We start from the raw sequence: 17,664 nt of genomic DNA on the forward strand, positions 1-17,664 counted from the left end.
GTAAGAGAAGGTGAGATTAGATCACCTGCTTGAAACGAGGCACTCACATCTGGCTGGATACGATGAAACTCTATACCTGTCTTTTAAGCAAGGAAGGGAGGACAGCCAAAAATTAACTGCTGCCTCATCTTGGCAGGCAACAATGCTTTCTGTCTTCCATTCATGGTAAGCATACCAAGGAAGCTAGAGTCGAGACAATCTCTTCAAGAAAGTAGGATAATGGTTTCAAGAATTCTGAATTTTCATATGATCGACCTCTTCGAATAACTTTCCAGCAATTCCCTTGTGTTGGGTTGGCCATAGTGTCAGGGCTTGATTACACCCACCGGTTTCCCCTTCAGGACCGTGACAGTGAAATCCAAGAAACAAACACTACAGGAGGCCAGGACAGTCCAAGGAGAGGCCAGGGAACAGGTGGTGACCCTCCACAGTCTGGGAGTATGTTATTGATGAGCGCCCAGCGCCCAGATTGATTACTTTATTGTATTGCCATGAACCTCAGTGGCCAGGAACCTCTGGTTGACCCTGGCAAGACAGAGCATCACACTGACCCTCACCTTATGTAAAGAGTTATGTGGCTTTGGCCTGCACTCTAATAGGGGAGGTCTTGACCTGCTCAGCCAGTAGCCTGAATACAGAACAGAAATGGGCCAATGGTGTCAGCTAAGGTAATTTAAAGGCGAGGGGTATGCCATGGTCCCGCCGGGGGAAAATCTTTGGACCGAGTGTGTCCTGACTTCAGGCCTTCTTCCAATTCACTGGCATTCGGTGTGTCCGCAGAATGGACCAACGGAGAAATGCTAATTCATCTTCTCCAAATTACAGCAAAGAAGTGAGGGATCAATATATTTCCATCATATATGCTCCAGTCTAGGTAACACTTTGAATATAAGATTTATAGCGAGTTGGAGTAATAGTTTTTCAGTGACATTGCGATGATTTACTGGCAGTGTATTGAAGGCGGTGCGGCTGACCATGTTGCATTTCAAAACATGCAGAACGGTGTTGTTCTGTATCCAAAGCCACACTGACTCATCTAGACATGGGACAAGACAGCGGGCTTTGCACTAGGCTGAAGGCTGTTTCCGCTACCAAGCATTCCCACTTCTACTTAACTGACGAAAGACCTGCCAGACACTTTTTTTCCCCTATGTGTTACATATCTTTTGTTGTCAGCTGCAGCCTCTTATCTCAGCCCCCCCCCCCCCAAAAAAAAACAGCAAGCACTCACCTGGTAAACAGTTTATTGTGAGCTGTGTCCTCAGCTAGCTGTCCATCTCTTCACTCCTTAGCTTTGTTTGATTTGTTCATTATTTCAGTGAATATTTCCCGTAGTTTCCTTTCACAGAAAAGGATGGCTAAATATTTCGTTTTTTCAACAATGCACCAAATAACTCCACCGATGACATTTTATGGAATATTTCTACTCAGCCTTGCAGATGTATTATCCATCACCCAATTTAGCTTTTGTTTCCTGTTTGATAAAACGGAAGTGTGACAGTGGGGGAGAATGAGAATATTTTACGCTAGAAATGGATCTACATTGCCCAAGTACTGAGCTTATTGTGTGCGGTTGGAATAATTACTGCAGTTTCGGTCTGCAATCAATATTTGTCTTTGTGTGCAACTTGATTGTTAGCGTTTGTTGATATGTCATCAACTTAATTTATTTTTCATGGTGTTGAGTCTTTTATCCTTTCTACGGTCAATGTCAGTCCAGTAAGTTGAATTTGACTGAAATAGTCAGTATTAAATACAACTTTTGAAATAATGGACAAACCCAAATGAGGCCTATTCTAAGAAGCCAACTCCACACCTAAAAGGAACTGGAAAAGACTTTTGGAGTGAAAGAAAATGTTATTCGGCTTTGTTAGGATTTGATTACACTTCCAAGAATTGTGCACTCTTATTTTACAGGCGGCACGTTGGTTGTTTCATAAACCCTTAGATACCTGCCCAAGGAAAGCAGTGCAAGACCGAACCCATGAAAGTGCAGGTGTTCTGGCTAATTACTGAAAATCATGTGGTGATCGGCGGAAAAACAAATGTTGCCGCAAAATAACCCCCTGCACTACTGCAAAACACACATGCCATCCCCTTTTGGTCATTGCTCACATTCATCCCTATGTGCTTAGCATACACGCTGGCAACATGTTCACTTTCAAACTAGACTTCAGTTTTGATGCTGAAAAAAAAACACACCAATTGTTCCATCACCCACCTTTGTCTCACTCTGTACCAATTAACACTCAACCTCCATTACATTGATTGGCTATCGTGTAGTATTGGCTAGGTGGGTCATGAACGTATTGATCACATTGACCCATTGTCTGAACCATGAGAAAATGGTGAGCTCCACAGTTCTTTCACGCGCCGACAGATTAATATGCCAGTGGCCTTGAAGCTGCTTGGCTACAACATTAGTTACAGATGTGTGGTCAAAAGCACAGCAGCAGTATTAAGGATTGTTTAAAGACACTGCAAAATGAATTCAAGGCTGAAAACATGTAATGACTGAAATCTATGAAGTAGTAAATCTTTGTTTTTGTTTTGTTTTTTTTGGGTGGGGTGAGTGTGGCGAAAACAGCACCTAGTAATGCTCGTACGTGGGCATCTAGCATGAGTTGACATCCCCAACAATATAAGAACTTGAGCGCTTTTGTTTGCATCAGTTGTTCGGCACAATTGCGAGTTAATTATTACTAGCTCATGAGCTCGCTGGTTGCTTGCACCCTCTTGTCCTTGTGCGAACCTCGACGGGACACTGTATTTTTCAGCTAAAATATGCACAGATGTTGAGGGATAAGAAAGATGCAGGTACTGAAGTCCAAGCAGAAGAGGGGAAGGGGTTTTACACGCCCTAAGCTTTTGAGAGCGGAGCAAAAGGTTTTTCGTTTTCATTTTTGTTCAATCATTTTGCCGTTTTGTTAACAACACTTATCGCTGTAATGTGCCAAATTTAGAAGGCTTATGTATTTATTTTCACTTTACAGGAGCTTTAGATGAATAGCTGTCTGACTATGTTAGTCAGAACCAAGCCTTATCTTTGTAAAGGTCGTAAATGTTTTATTTTTATTTATTTATTTTTTATTTTCTTCCTAATCTTAGCAAATGAGGATGTGTGATGTGCTGTTTGAGTGAATGTGTTTGTATATTTGCGTCTAGTTTGTTTTAATGCAGCTTTGAGCAGTCAGATGAAGCTTCACCGCTTGCAACAGGCTTGCATGTGCTTTTAATGACCTAATCAACACACCACACCCGACCTCTATTGTTTGGGGTCCAGTGTTTTCCCGCCAGTATCTACCCGCCCCTTTGTTCAGGTTTACCCTCCCCAAAACACACCTTGCTAGCCAGTCAAAGGGCAAACCACTGCCCCAGCTCCTAAAGGTGCACCTGGCATCTCGAGGTTCACTCCAATTACGTCCTCCCAATTACAGGCTATGAAGCAATTAGTCATCGTCTCATTTTACACCATCAGGGCTCCCCCCCCCCCTTGTTACAACTCAAATAGGGGGGCATCTGTTAGAGCTGCGTCAGAGTTGTATCAGAGACAGTGTGAAGAAGGTGGCGGGAAGCTCCTGTCAATGAAGCTCAAAGGAGCTTTTTATGATGTTTTCTTTCATTGACTCAGTGCCCCTACCCCACAGTGAGATTTTGGTTGACATGCAAATACCTCGTACAGAACAGTTGTCTGCAGGCAGCTACTTTAGCAGACGCCAACATGCACATGCATTGTACAAAACGCACAACCGATCATTTAACCTGTCAACTTGTAATTTGTAGTGGCACTCAGCTTTAACTTTCAGGGCAAGTCAGTTGGACCCGCTCAAATTCGTGTCTTCGTGTACCCCCCCCCCCCCCCCACTGTGCAAGGTGGTGTACATGCATGTTCATTAGCGAGTTTTGTCCTGTCGACATGAATGAGAATTGTTCCGAGCATCTCCATGGATATAAAGATTGGCGCACCACACCATCACACTTAACTCTAACTTGTGACGACAGGAGGAACTACTTATGAACACCGAAATGCCCTTTTCTTTAAATATTGCGCCAGTTTACAAAATGATGTGGGCAAAAAGTGTTCTTTTGCCTTGTATATATCTGCTTGGTAGACGATTCACTCTCTCAGAGCAACACTTGGTCATTCAAACTTTTCTGTCTCCATTGGTGAATATCATCTTCTAGGCGTGTGCATAATTGGATTTCACGCAATATGGGACAGATCTAGCTCTTTGATTTTGTGGAATTATAAAGCCTTGTTAAGTTGTCCAAATCTGATCACATCATTCTCATCTTATTTGGGCGAAGGGGATCCAGTATTTCTTCAATTTTAAAAGGTCATAAAGCAACAAAATAACCCTGAGGTACAAAGATTTTTGCCAAACGGAATAGCAGTCGCTTAGTTTTATATCTCGCCCCGCTGTAAGAGACCTACAGCTGCATTAAAACATTATGCTGTGCTACCATTATTCAAATAAACAAGAGTTGAGACATTTGAATGTGCACTCTCCCCCCGCCTCCCCCAAAAAATACATTGCCGAGGTTTTGGATTGGGAGTGATTAGCTGCAGATACTCAAAGTCAGACGCAAAAAAAATAAACAAATAAAAATACATTTTGATCCAGACATCCCCAATCCCTCGTGCTGTAAGGAACAGACACAGTCTTCCCAGAGGTCCTATCCTGCCCATTTATCCTTCTTTTTAAGCATCAAAACAATGGCATTATTAATTACGTGACCGTTAAATGTGCATTTTCCAAGGGCTACTAGCTAGTGCTGAAAGGTTTATGTCCTGTGGCAATTCCATTTTGGTTTGTGTTTTAGTCACGACATTAGTTGCACTGTAAGTAGTGATTATATTGATGTCGTTCACTAGTATTTATGTGTGGTCGCATGTGTTCTAAGTCGTTCAAATTCTTAGTGTGGTCGCCCTTGTCATCTGTGGCTGAGTTATAATGTTATATAGTGCGTTTGTGAACGAGTGAGAAAAACAAATAATACAATATCCGGTCATCTTTCTTTTAAAATCAGCATCTTTTATTGACCACTGTTGAAGATAACTTACTTTTTTTATTTTCGACAGAATCTGGTGCAGTTTTTACGACCTTGACACACGCCTTCCCTCCCCGACAGGCCTGAATCAATTAATATTGTGTGTCATAAAAGTAATCCTGCGGTCCTCTTCACGTGGTTTCTTTTTCCCCTGCAAGATGCATCTGTCATTGACTTGATGCTGCAGCTCATTATCAGCACTCTAATTTACAGTTGGGTTGAGCCGCGGCAGGGCTGCTTGAATTGTCCCGACATGAGACATCATCATCAAAATCATCATCATCATTGTCGTCATCATCTGGGAGAGCCCACAACCAAATCCCTCGGAAAATATTTGCTCATGCTTTGCAAACTGTTTGGGGGGAAACGGCTCTTGACTGCATTTTAAGACAAAAAAGTATCACGACAACTACCAACGATAGAACCAAAAGTGGTCGAGATGATTTTCGTGTGACATTATCTCCGGTCTGGTTCATTCCAAAAGTGTTTGATGTGGGTGAAGTCAGGGTTCTGTGCTTGTTCTTCGGCACTAAACTCATCCAATCCTGGTTCTTATGTAATGTCAAATAATATGCAGGGAATAACTGTGCAATAACGTCAACTTTCTAGTCTTCTCACAAAACACGGCGACCAACATCGCAACACTTGTGTTGCTTTCTGAGAGGCGCACACACACACACACACACACACACACACACACACACACATTACATATGAAATCAAGTCTTTGCATACACATGCCCACGCACTTAAGATATGTTCCTGTCCTCCGAGGAATGTGTTGGCTCGCTTGGCAAAGTTTGACCTTCAGACCCTGAACTCACATGACTGAAATTCCACACACGTAGACATATTATGCTGAAACAATACACACACTCTGTGACTTTTATCTTCCCGCCCCTACTTGGAGTTTGAGTCTACACCACTTAGAAATTCAGCTCACAGATAAGGAAGCCAAAAATACATGGCAGCAAAGACATGGTCAAGTCCTCCCGGAGGATGTGGAAGTCTAGCCCGGAAGATGCACGCTGTTGGGGCGGCTTGCTAAAGTGATCCCCTGGCCAACTTGAGTTGTGCCGAGCCGTGTGCTCAGCAGGCTGCCCAGCTCGGGTCCAGATGTGGCAGCTGTGTCACGCTGAGCCCGAGATGCTGCCGATAAGAAGATCTGGTTGTGTCTGGGGCCAGGGTTTTTGGGTGTGTTCCGCAGCGGTTCTAGCTATATGTCGCGGTTGTTACAATCTGAACTTTGACAGCCCCTGTCATGCTTAATGCCTCACTTCCCAAATACCGCTCGGTTGTCCTGATTTATATCTACCAGGTGCTTCAGTGTGCATGCAGCACTGGGATGACAGGAGGCATGTGGCCATTTCATTAAGGCAAATGAACAAGGGCAGTAGTGTGTGCATGTGTCTGTGCAGATGAGGGATGAGGCGGGGCTGCTCTTTCTCAAATATAACTTCACACCACTGAGGCTGTCACAACATTCAGAGCAGGCGGGGGGGTATTAAGAATTTATTAATACGCTCTTAAAATATCAAATTGCGCATGCTTTTCCCTTACTCTCATTTATTTCATTCCTATCGTTCCTATCCTTTGAGAAAAAAAAAATCTTTACCGCATACTCCTTTTGAGGATTTGCATTTTGACATTTGTGTGTTGTGCTCGACTGTTCAGACGCTTGCTTTCACTCTGACCCTTTTTCCATTTGTGACAGTTGAGGGATGTTTGCCACAAGGGCCTCTCTCTCTCCTCCCCCCCTTCCACACACACACACACACACATACCTTCCATCCACATAATTGTGAATAGCTACAACAGGGATGATCAACTGGCAGATTGCGGCCACATTAGGAGTGTCCCTCGATTCATTTTTGAAATTTATGAAAACATTTCCATATTTCATCAGATTTTAGTTGACAAAACATTAGTCACCACTAGTTGGCAAACATCATGGTTCTACTGTGTCACATCAGAGCGGAAGGGAGGCCACGTCACAGCAGCGCCAAGAGCTAATTAGAACAAGAAAATTATGTCTTTCAAGTGAAATAGGAAGCAGATTAGATGATCACCGAATTCAAAGGCACATTTATATGACCAGTATGCTTAGAAATCCTATCGGCTACCAAAGTTTTGAACCAAAATCGCCACCGTCTACAACACTGATCGAAAAAACGAACCAAAAAAACCCAAAAACAAGAAATGACCTCCCCCACTCAGCCCCGCCACAAGAACTGTTTGTTTAAAGTCTCTGAAGAGTGAGTAAAAGAAAGGGGTGGGAGCATCATTTAAATTGCCCATTTCCATATTTCATTCTTTTCATTTTCACTTTAGAATTGGGTTAGTCGGTTTCAGTTGTAGATGAATGGCAGCGGCTCTCCCTCATGTTAAATAAGGACTCCCAGTCGGCCGCCGACGAGGAACAGAACTTAGATTCAGAGCACATGAACACAAACTGATTAACGGGCAAAGGAGCTTGTTGTCTGTTTACCCCCTTTTCAACTGAATTCACTAGTAGTTTTGCTCACTCAAGGGTTTCAAGAACATTGTGAACAAATGTGGTTTGGTATTTGTCACAGAGTCATGTGAAGGTATTCTTTAGCAGTACCCCTCTGGGCCGCCTTTCATAGATTTCCTGTAAAAGTTTCATTCCAACCCTCCCTCAGTGGTTGCATCCTTGTCACTGCTCTACCGAGCAGGAAAATCAATTTGCACGCTTTACTTTAGAATCCCTCTTTGTCAGAGTTCCTCACGTCGGTTCATAATTAGTCACCATAAAGATGTTCCATCCCACCAGCATGTCAAATGCATGCAAATTTACCGACAGTATTACATATTGGAAATGCTAAGTGTATTTTCCTTGCGCACGAATGAATGCCGTCTGCATTTTGTGAATGTAATGTTATGCTTGTACAACTAATTACAGAGTTCACGGTGTTCAAGTGTGAGTGCTAACTGGAGATGTATGCCACAGTGGTATGAAAATAGCCATGCGTTCAGGATTATGTCCATTAAAGTCGCTAATATGATAAGAGCTCTTACAAAAAAGAAAATAATTTAGAAACGACCTTGTGAATACCTTTTTTTTCCCCCTTCCTGCAGTTAACATATTTTCGTGTTTTCGTTCGAAGTCTTTGTCATTAATGAGTTCAGCAAATGTCACAGGGAGAGCAAAGATTTTGACTGTGCAAGGTCGTCAAAAAAGCCCTCTAATTATTTATCCAGGATAACCTACTCTAGAATTAGAAGCCAACTCACCAATGGCTTTCGTGCCAATTTTTTTCCCCTGAAAAAGAAATAATTTCCACTGAATGTTTTCACTAGGACACCCTCTAATCCCTGGTGTATACTGCGTGTGTTTGACATTTGAGCACGAGTCTTCACCACCTCTCAGTATCAGCGAGCAACGAAAAAAGATGAAAAAGAAGTAATTGAGCCTTTTCCACACTTAAACACTGTGCAACTTTCCGCATCTCTGCTCTCACCCTAGACAGCCTCCAACCACATTCGACTGCTTTTTCGCTCATTTGGTCTTCACATGCCTCCTAAATGGGATCATCGCACCGTCGAGTCCGAGACCTAAACGTGAAACTGGGGTCAAAAGCTCAGACTGGTGACATGTTCGCCCTCGTGTTCATTTGCAACTTGCCTTGACACCAGCATGCAGTTGTGTTGATCAATAGATGAGCAGAATTGTGTGACCAAGGGTTTTTCTCATGACTGGTGTCCCCTTGAGAATGCTTTGTTTGTCTTATTCAAAGTGCCAGTGAACACAATGTTTTACCAGGTGCACGACCGGGCCATTACTAAGGGATTTGTTTTCCAGATTACACAAAAGAGGCGTAGGATTATAGACGCGTTATCTGTGTCCCCTTTCTGTCTGTTAGGGCATGATATCCCGTGCAGGACTATAGCCAGGGTATTTTCCTTTTGAATCTTTCAGTTAATTGAGTTCTTAAGATTATTAAAAATATATATATATATATATATATATATATTAATAAAAAATTCATGACACTACATGATGTAAACATTCGCATGTCTATTCACATATATTCAAAAGTTGTGTATGAGCGAAGTACAATGTGCATGCGTTAGTGATCGAACCATACTGGCCAATCGCGTCAATGCTTGTTTTTGACATACCTGCCTCAGTGTGAAAATGGCTTGAAGTTCAAATCAGTCTGAACAGAGAGTTAGATTAGATGCAGTCGAGCAGTCGCCGGTCCTCCCAGGCCTCCCGGCTGCTCAGAAACGTGAATCAGGGGAATGCTCAGTGCGAAGCTATTTAGCTCTGCACTAGCTTTGAGCTGGCTAACTAGCATGGAGCCACGCCTTCAAGTCACTATTTCTCACTTATAGACCAGCGAATTTTTGAGACTTCATCCAAGTATTGTACTGTTATTCAAAGGAGGGCAAAATAGTGAATCATTTGAACACCAGGCAAGAAGAGAAAACAGAAGAAGACTGAGAAGACTTGCTAAACGCTAATATATCATGAATGAAATGTATGTGAGAGAAACAACTGAATATGTGTTTTGGTGCTAAAATACACTTGTTCCCGAAAAACGTCTGAAACCGCAACACGGCGGTGGGTAAGACACAAAAATTAGCAGGTAAATTATAAAGGGTGCGTTCGTAAATATGCCCTGAGCTGGCTCTGCCTCCCGCCAACCGTTCACAAACTTAGAGCGTTGTTCAAATGGGCTATTCGCTTCTTCAGAGTGCCTCAAAAAGGAGTGCCAGAGCGCATTTAAGCATGGGCTGTTGGGTTGTAACAGGGTGCATTTGAAATTTATGGGAGGGTAGCGTACTCTGCCTCTCCAAATACACGACTCTGAAAGTCATGGTAGGGCTTCAGAGTGAATTTCCAAAAACACTCGGTTGAAAAAAGACAAATACTGCTCTAGTCCTAATCTTAGTGTGTGTGTGTGTGTTTGTAATTTTGGTTGCGAGGATGAAGCTACAGCTGATAATATTGAGAACATTTTCCTAAACTCGTACAATAACAATAAGTAAACCATTTTATTATTGGCCCCCTAAACAATATTGCGGCTTCTTATGGTTTAATATTTCAAGGGTATCGATCATTTTAACAACTGCATTTGTGGTTTCCTTAACTACCATACTGCTGGCCTAACTCTTCTTTTTGGGCAGCAACGCTCTACACATTGATAAACTCGTAATTTCATCCTTGATATTTTTACCCAGACCTTGGTGGTGTTTTTCAGTGCAGGATGAGGTGTGCTTCATTGAACTTGGGTTCACCCTCCTCGCCACCTTCATGCTGTTTCTGTGGTGAAAATGAAACTGAGTGAGTGCAAAGAGAAGCTTTTAAAGCTTTTTGCATTTCCTCTCATGAGAGAATGTTTGCTTCCAGCAGATATAAATAGGGGCAGATTTTATAATTAGTCGAAATGAAAGACCCGGGGCTCACACACTATGATCAGCTACTTTGCCCCCCTTCATCTCTGACCTTCTTGCTCCTTTCTTCCCTCATTTTCAAGTCCTCGAGCATGTGTCCATTTGTTCTCGCTCACTTTCCTCGCTGTCCTCGTGCATATGTAGCAATTCTCCCAAGATGCATCGTGTTTGGTGCTCGGTTGGAATGTTGCCAGTGTGGCAGAGCAGCGTACAAAGTCGTGAGTGTCTTCCCAGAGTTTGTGCATTCCAAAGGATGGGAAAGTCAGCAGTGCATGCTAATTGAAGAGAAGCTCCATGTTCGACTGGAGCAAATCCTTCAATCCATATCTGTTAGGCTCAAATTGTGATGTCTATCTGACTAATCTGATAAGATTTTTTTTTCAGTCACAATTTACTCCCCATCTTTGTCATTTGCCTTCTTACACCAAGTAGCAAATAACCAAACATGTATACAATGGTATCTTTGTTTCCAATTTCGAAAGAAAAAAAAATCATACAGATAAAGGACTGACCGTCACAGTACTGTTAGAACATGCAACAATGCCAAGCATTTACTTTAACATGAATATATTTATATAAATTAATCTACGACAAATATAATGTACCCTGACTGTTCTCGCTATCTCCTCGTTGAATGAAATTGTGTGAGCGAACCATCCCCCCTTTGTGCTGGTTGCTAATTGTAGGGCTTCTTGCTGCGTGTGTACCGCTTCCTTTTGCTTTGCCACCCGCCAAGTCTCTCGCCTGCACGCTGCAGAAATCAACCAGTAATTAACCCACAGTTAATTAAGTACTTCTAATTACACCAGCACCTCGCTTCAATCGCACCAAAAGAAACCTGAGAAACAGCCACGAGCAGAAATGACTCCTGGAGGTCGCTGGAAGTTGTTGTGAGTTCTGATCAGGTCTTAATATCAGGCAGCCGTTTACAACAAATATCTTCTTACCCCCCCCCCCCCCCCCCAAAAAAAAGTGCAAAATGAATTGGGGTGAGTCTTATTTTAGGTACACTCAGTCTGAATGCAAATGATTCTCTATTAAACGACAATGGCAGGCAGCAGAGCCAAGCCCTCTGCCAAGGCCAAGTTTCAATAATTTGGATCAGCACTAAATTGTACCGTTTTATTGATACCCATCTCCTACCTTTGCTTGAATGTCATCGCTGTTCATTTTTGCATAAATCAGTAAGAAATTAACAAAAATGTGAGGAAAGAAAAATCTTGAAACAAAATATTGTAACAATGAATCCTGGACCCAAACAAATCTTTAACACTGCTTACGTATAAACTAGTACATTATACACAAGTACCTAAGCTGTCAAGATGTTTTCGTCCATCTGCTTCATTTTGATCTAAAAACAAAGTGTGGCTCAGCCATTCGTTTGATTGAAATCCATTTTCCATGACATGTGTTCATAACTCGGTCTGTTTTTGTTTTGCGTTGAATGGGCATCATCGTGCACGTTCATTCGAAGCATTTTTAAAAAATTGATAGACAATGCAACCGGCAATGCAAACTTTCAGTCAGGCAACATAAGAATAAAACATCCTGTCAAAACTTTTATTTTGACGGCTAGACACCCCAACTTGCCAGTTTGTAGCCTTAGATATGCCATCACAAATCATTCATGAAAGATTAGTTATTTACTTCTTGAGTCATCAATTTATTTGTCTGTACATCTGTGGTTATTTTCTATCATGTTTATTTTTTGTTAATATTTTTGGCCATAGAAGGGATGGATTGGATTTACATTATTTCCTAGGGAAAATATCACTTTGGATTTCGTACAATTCCGTTTTAGTCAGACCTTCTGTAACGGATGAATCAAGATAACCGATGTTCCACTGTACATCCAAGTGATTAAATCTGGAATGCAAAGTCTCCATAGTAAACTGATCTGATTTATGTGCGTCCAGAGCTTGACAGAAGCTCACTCGATTTTGCTTCAGCTATCTCTTCAAAATAATCTGAGGTGCTAGTGAGCCCCCCTTCCCACGACCACCTCCGTCCTCTCTACACTCTCACGTAAACCGCCAGCGCTGTTTTTCCCTCAGACTCAACACCACCATGGCTATTTATGTTCCCCCCCACACTGATATCTCCCTCTGAAGATCATTGATTTTACGGGAAGCCCTGTTTACGGGCTGAGTGCCATCGACCTGAGGTGACTTTTTGTCTCCTGCAGTCTGAACAATGCTGAAGTGCCTTTATGTCTGCATGAGCAAAATGGTTGAGCAAATAATTACAGCCACAATAAACAACAATGCTCCACTGTATCTGTATGTGGTTAATTGACAGTTTCACAGGGGCAAATCTGTATAATTACATCAACCTGAGCGCCAAGACTGTGCACCTTGTATAGGTTTAAAAAAAAAGCCTGCTACTTCAATTCCAGTTCAATTTTTAACACAATTAAGTACATTTGCTGAATCTGATGGGATAAGCACAGACTGTACAGATTTGATAATTGAAGTATTTTGGGTACAAAAAGTCAAAGCACCAGCAAGAAAATATGACCTAGATACAAATGACCCCCCCAAAAAAGGCTTTAGACAGATCATGCTCAGTTTGTGGAGTGCTATCATGCTCTCAAAATTTAGCTGCATCAGAGGGTGCCATTAATACCAACACCTCTTCCAAAGGGATTTTACACTGTACTGACTGTACCAGTAAGACTGTACTGGGTCTTATTAAATGTGTAGGTGTACCTGAAAGTGCCTGTTGAGTGGAATAAGGCGTACTTGGGCATTTTTGCGTAATGTAGTCATTTTTCCGCAGCATAAAAAATATCGAAGGGCCTTAATTAAAACTGTTGGTGTTATTCATTCACTTTCTGAACCGCTTTATCCTCACAAGGATCGCGGGGGGTGCTGGAGCCTATCCTGGCTGTCTTCAGTCAGTAGCCTGAATCGGTTGCCAGCCAATCGCAGGGCACACAGAGACAAACAACCATCCACACCCACACTCACACCGAGGGAACATTTGGAGTGTTCAATCAGCCTGCCATGCATATTTTTGGAATGTGGGAGGAAAACGAAATACCCGGAGAAAACCCAGGCAGGCCCGGGGAGAACATGCAAACCCCACACAGGGAGGCTGGAACTGGAATTGAACCCGCTACCTCTGCACTGTGAAGTCGATGCGCACCAACCACTGGATTACCGGGCCGCCGCCGTTGGTGTTATTGATCTACAATATAATGCGGATGAAAGGGAAAATGTCCCAAACAGAAAATGTGCATTTTCCTCTCTACCCAAAGCAACGTAAAGTGTGGCCTTTTGACTTCTGTTAAATAGTACAGCATGCTTATGTTTTTCTAAGCCATTCATTGGAACTAACTTAGCAGATAAAGCCCAGCTCCGATTTGCCTGAGGAGTACAATGGTTCCCCCATCAATGAGCATGTCCCTAGTGCAACATCAAAGGCCTTCCCCTGCTTTATCAATAAGAACCCTTCCTTCCCACATCTTCCTGTAACTTGCTTAGCGTTCACACCATTGATTTTCCAATAAGCGCCCTTTACCCTGCGGTGGCTGGCCAATCTCACTGAAGGCTCAGAGACCAGACGCAGGAACACAACATTAAACAGCGACAAAAATGTATTGGCATTGTTGGGAGTACAGACACACCGATAGCATTTCTTCTCAGACAGAATTTTTCACTTAAATGTAGCCTGTAAGGTAATTCAGTTGTAAATAGGGGTGTGCATACTGTAAGTGGCGCACACGTGCACATGTGCACTGACAAGATTAAAAGTGCACCAGATTCTAGTGTGCAACTGCATTTGCATAGCAAGAATTGTACATTTTCTTTGTGGTAACGGGGTTTCAGTGGTGTTGTCGTTCACAAACGACTCATTCAAACGAACAAATCTTTTGAGTGAATGAACGAAAAGCAACCACTTCTGAGCAACCGATTTGGTCCTTTCCCAGTTCAATTGTGCTCCGCCGCAAATGTGTGCCACATGAGAAACTCCCCTGCAAATTGCAATGGTGCCCGTGTGTGGAGGGCCTCCCCACAAGGTGGTGGATTTCATGAGTATCTCAGTCTCGCTGCACAGCAGTTACTGCGATCCATCAAAGTGTGTCTTCCTTGAGACGGATCCACGGTGCAAAAAAGATTGGCGACCACTGCCTGGAACTGCGCCAAATCAGCTGTTACAATACTGTAAGTCTTTGAGTTTATCCAGTTGGTCTGTCGGGAAATATGAAAGGAAAGTAGTATCCATGTCGTAGTACCAAAGCATTTTTTTGGGTGCGGATGTACAATGTTGGGGCGGCCCGGTAGACCAGTGGTTAGCACGTCGGCTTCACAGTGCAGAGGTACCGGGTTCGATTCCAGCTCCGGCCTCCCTGTGTGGAGTTTGCATGTTCTCCGCGGGCCTGCATGGGTTTTCTCCGGGTGCTCCGGTTTCCTCCCACATTCCAAAAACATGCATGGCAGGCTGATTGGACGCTCTAAACTGTCCCTAGTTGTGATTGTGAGCGTGGATGGTTGTTCGTCTCTGTGTGCCCTGCGATTGGCTGGCAACTGATTCAGGGTGTCCCCCGCCTACTGCCCGAAGACGGCTGGGATAGGCTCCAGCACCCCCCGCGACCCTAGTGAGGATTAAGCGGTTCGGAAAATGGATGGATGGATGGATGGATGTACAATGTCACCAAAAATATGTAGGAGATTCCTAGTTGGGGCTCTTCTATCTGACTTTCGCTTGTGTTGATATTGATATTTTAATGAAAAGCAGTGCTTGCATTTGGGGGTGGGTCAAAACCAACCCATGCAGGACCCCCTTGGAGAAACAGGCCACTCCTTCTGACATGCGATTTAGCAGCATTGACACCTATTACCTTGGGCATTACACCCACTGGTGAAAAGATGGATGACTAAGTGTCATTTCCTTTTCTTGTCGGATGACCTGTTCTCTAGCTTGACTCTATCTCATTTGTTAGTACATTAGAGAGAAGTGAAGTATTACTTTTAAAGGGAAGAAGGGAGATTTACTTTCAGTAAAGCTTTGAAGGCAGGTGGAAACAGGATTGTACATGAAAGCAACCCCTCAAATCGGCCAAGGAATTCAGCTTTTCCTTCCTTCCTATCTCTCATTGTGAGTTCAAGCTTGTTTGGGTTCTGTACAGTTCAACGTCAGTGCGGAAGAAATGGTGACATAATCTCCAGTTTATATTCAAAAGAAACTTCTTATGTTCATGTCACAGTGTAGAACATTAAATAGTGCCACGATAAAAACATTTTTTTTTTTTGTGTTGCGTTTATTAACAGTCAGCACACGCAGATGCCGTCCTCCTCCACTTCCTGTCCCGTCTCTTGGTGTCTCCTCGAGATTAAAGCTTTTCTCTCCCTTAAACAGGTGTCACCGAGCCAGGCAGAATCTCGGAGACAAGCATTATATCAGCTGGACCATCTGCGACTTACTGTCTCCAGACAATCCCATAGCTCATCAGTAACCACTGCGCTTTATTGAATTACACCATCTTGATTTTTAAAGGCCAATTCTGTTTTCTGTAAGCTGTGGATGCAACCATAGTGTCACTGAACAAGTGGCATGCTGTACACTTCTTATTGCTTTAGGTAGCTTAAACTGTAGCGGGAATGATGGGTATACTGTTTTCTCTAAATACAACAACTATAGCCACTTAATTCCAATTTAGCGGGAAGGCCTTGAAGCTCAGTAGCCACGTGTAGTTAATTTTGATAAGCAACGCTCTGGCAATTTGGTGTTGAGCAGTCTCTTTACAAAATATTACGGATAGAGAGTGATAAGAAAGTAAGGGAATGGATAGACCTGAGCCACAGATGGTCAATAATCGTAGTCTTATGGAAGACGATGTACTTCGACGCTGCGTCGTGGATAATGTACAATTTAGTCCTGTAGAGGGCAATAGTGCGCAAAGTGCTTATCAACTTGTTCTGGTCATTTAATTTGTGAATGGATAATTTCAAGAAGAGTTACTGTGTAGACATGCAGAATTTCTTTCAGTGTTCCTCTCAACTCCCCTTCCCCATTAGTTTGACTGCATGCAAAGCCCGTAGCTGCTTATTAACCCAGTGGATAGTAAATGTCGACCAGTAGTTTGTACATTCAATAAGGCAGATATCCCGAAATCATATTTTGCCACATTAAGCAAGTTGGGCTAAAAAGCCTGACATTGTGTTTTTATTCAACCTCTGTTGAGTGTGAATAAAATAACAATGAAGTGGACCATGCAGAAAACATACATTTTTTTTTGGCTTCACTCTCTTCATCATTATTGAAAGTGTCCCGTATACTTACTGTATTTCTTTAAGTTATTCCTTTCATCAATTATGTGTTTTGTCTTTGCTCTCATAATATTCAGCATTATTGCTGGAAGTGAATAACATTTTTTGTTTTTGGGGGGGGGAGTCTTTCGGAGGTTTCAGGTAGGTTGTGTGGGTGCGTGCCTCATCAGACATTCATGAAAAGTGAGACAGACTTGATCAATCTCTCCTCTCTCTCAATGCTTTATATGTCTGGGCGTGGGGGTAGACTCCACAGCTGAAATTTGCATCCATAAGTAAATAAGTAAATAAATCAAATGCAAGCAATGAATGTGCTAATCAGCCAGGGGTTGACAGCGGGCTCAGTGCTGGGAAACTTTGCTCATGGAATATGCAGCACAGGGGGGTTAAAGGGCAGCACAGAGATATTGGTTTTAGCCCGATTGCCCCCTTTAATCAATGCTGGCTGCATCCTTTAATAAAAAGTATTAGCTCAGCAGTATCTAGAGTTATCATTTTATCTATTCTGTGCTCTACATTGAAGTCTGTGTTGGGCGCCTCTGGTGCTCAGGGCATAGCCAGATCCCAATAGCTGTGCTACCATTTATTTTTTCAAGGGTGGAGGATGGTTGTATTGTTTAGTCAAGAGGCTGAACTGTGAAGGCAAGATCATAACACAGCCGGACTGTGAAGTGTCTCAATATTTCCATTTTGAAGTGTAAATGGTGATACACTGAAGAATTTACATTTTAGCTGCAGTTTTCACTTTTTCTGCAGGTTATGTAAATGTTCAAAGTGCTGATGGGATGGCGTCTCTATGTCTAATTAACTCACATCTATTTGATCCATTACACTGTGTCGTTTCTCCTTTTCTGACTGCAAGTTAATTAAAAATAGATGTAGGATGGTTTTGCAGCATCTAAGATGAAGAATGTTGTTT

General features: G+C 42.6%; 1 protein-coding gene across 4 annotated transcripts in view; it reads left to right on the top strand.

The window, feature by feature from the left end:
• zfhx3b (zinc finger homeobox 3b) overlaps nucleotides 1-17,664 on the top strand; it is a 266,964-nt gene that overhangs the window by 151,553 nt on the left and 97,747 nt on the right. The window lies entirely within an intron of this gene.

Source organism: Hippocampus zosterae, chromosome 4 (genome assembly GCF_025434085.1).
Source record: "Hippocampus zosterae strain Florida chromosome 4, ASM2543408v3, whole genome shotgun sequence".
NCBI classification, from domain to species: domain Eukaryota; kingdom Metazoa; phylum Chordata; class Actinopteri; order Syngnathiformes; family Syngnathidae; genus Hippocampus; species Hippocampus zosterae.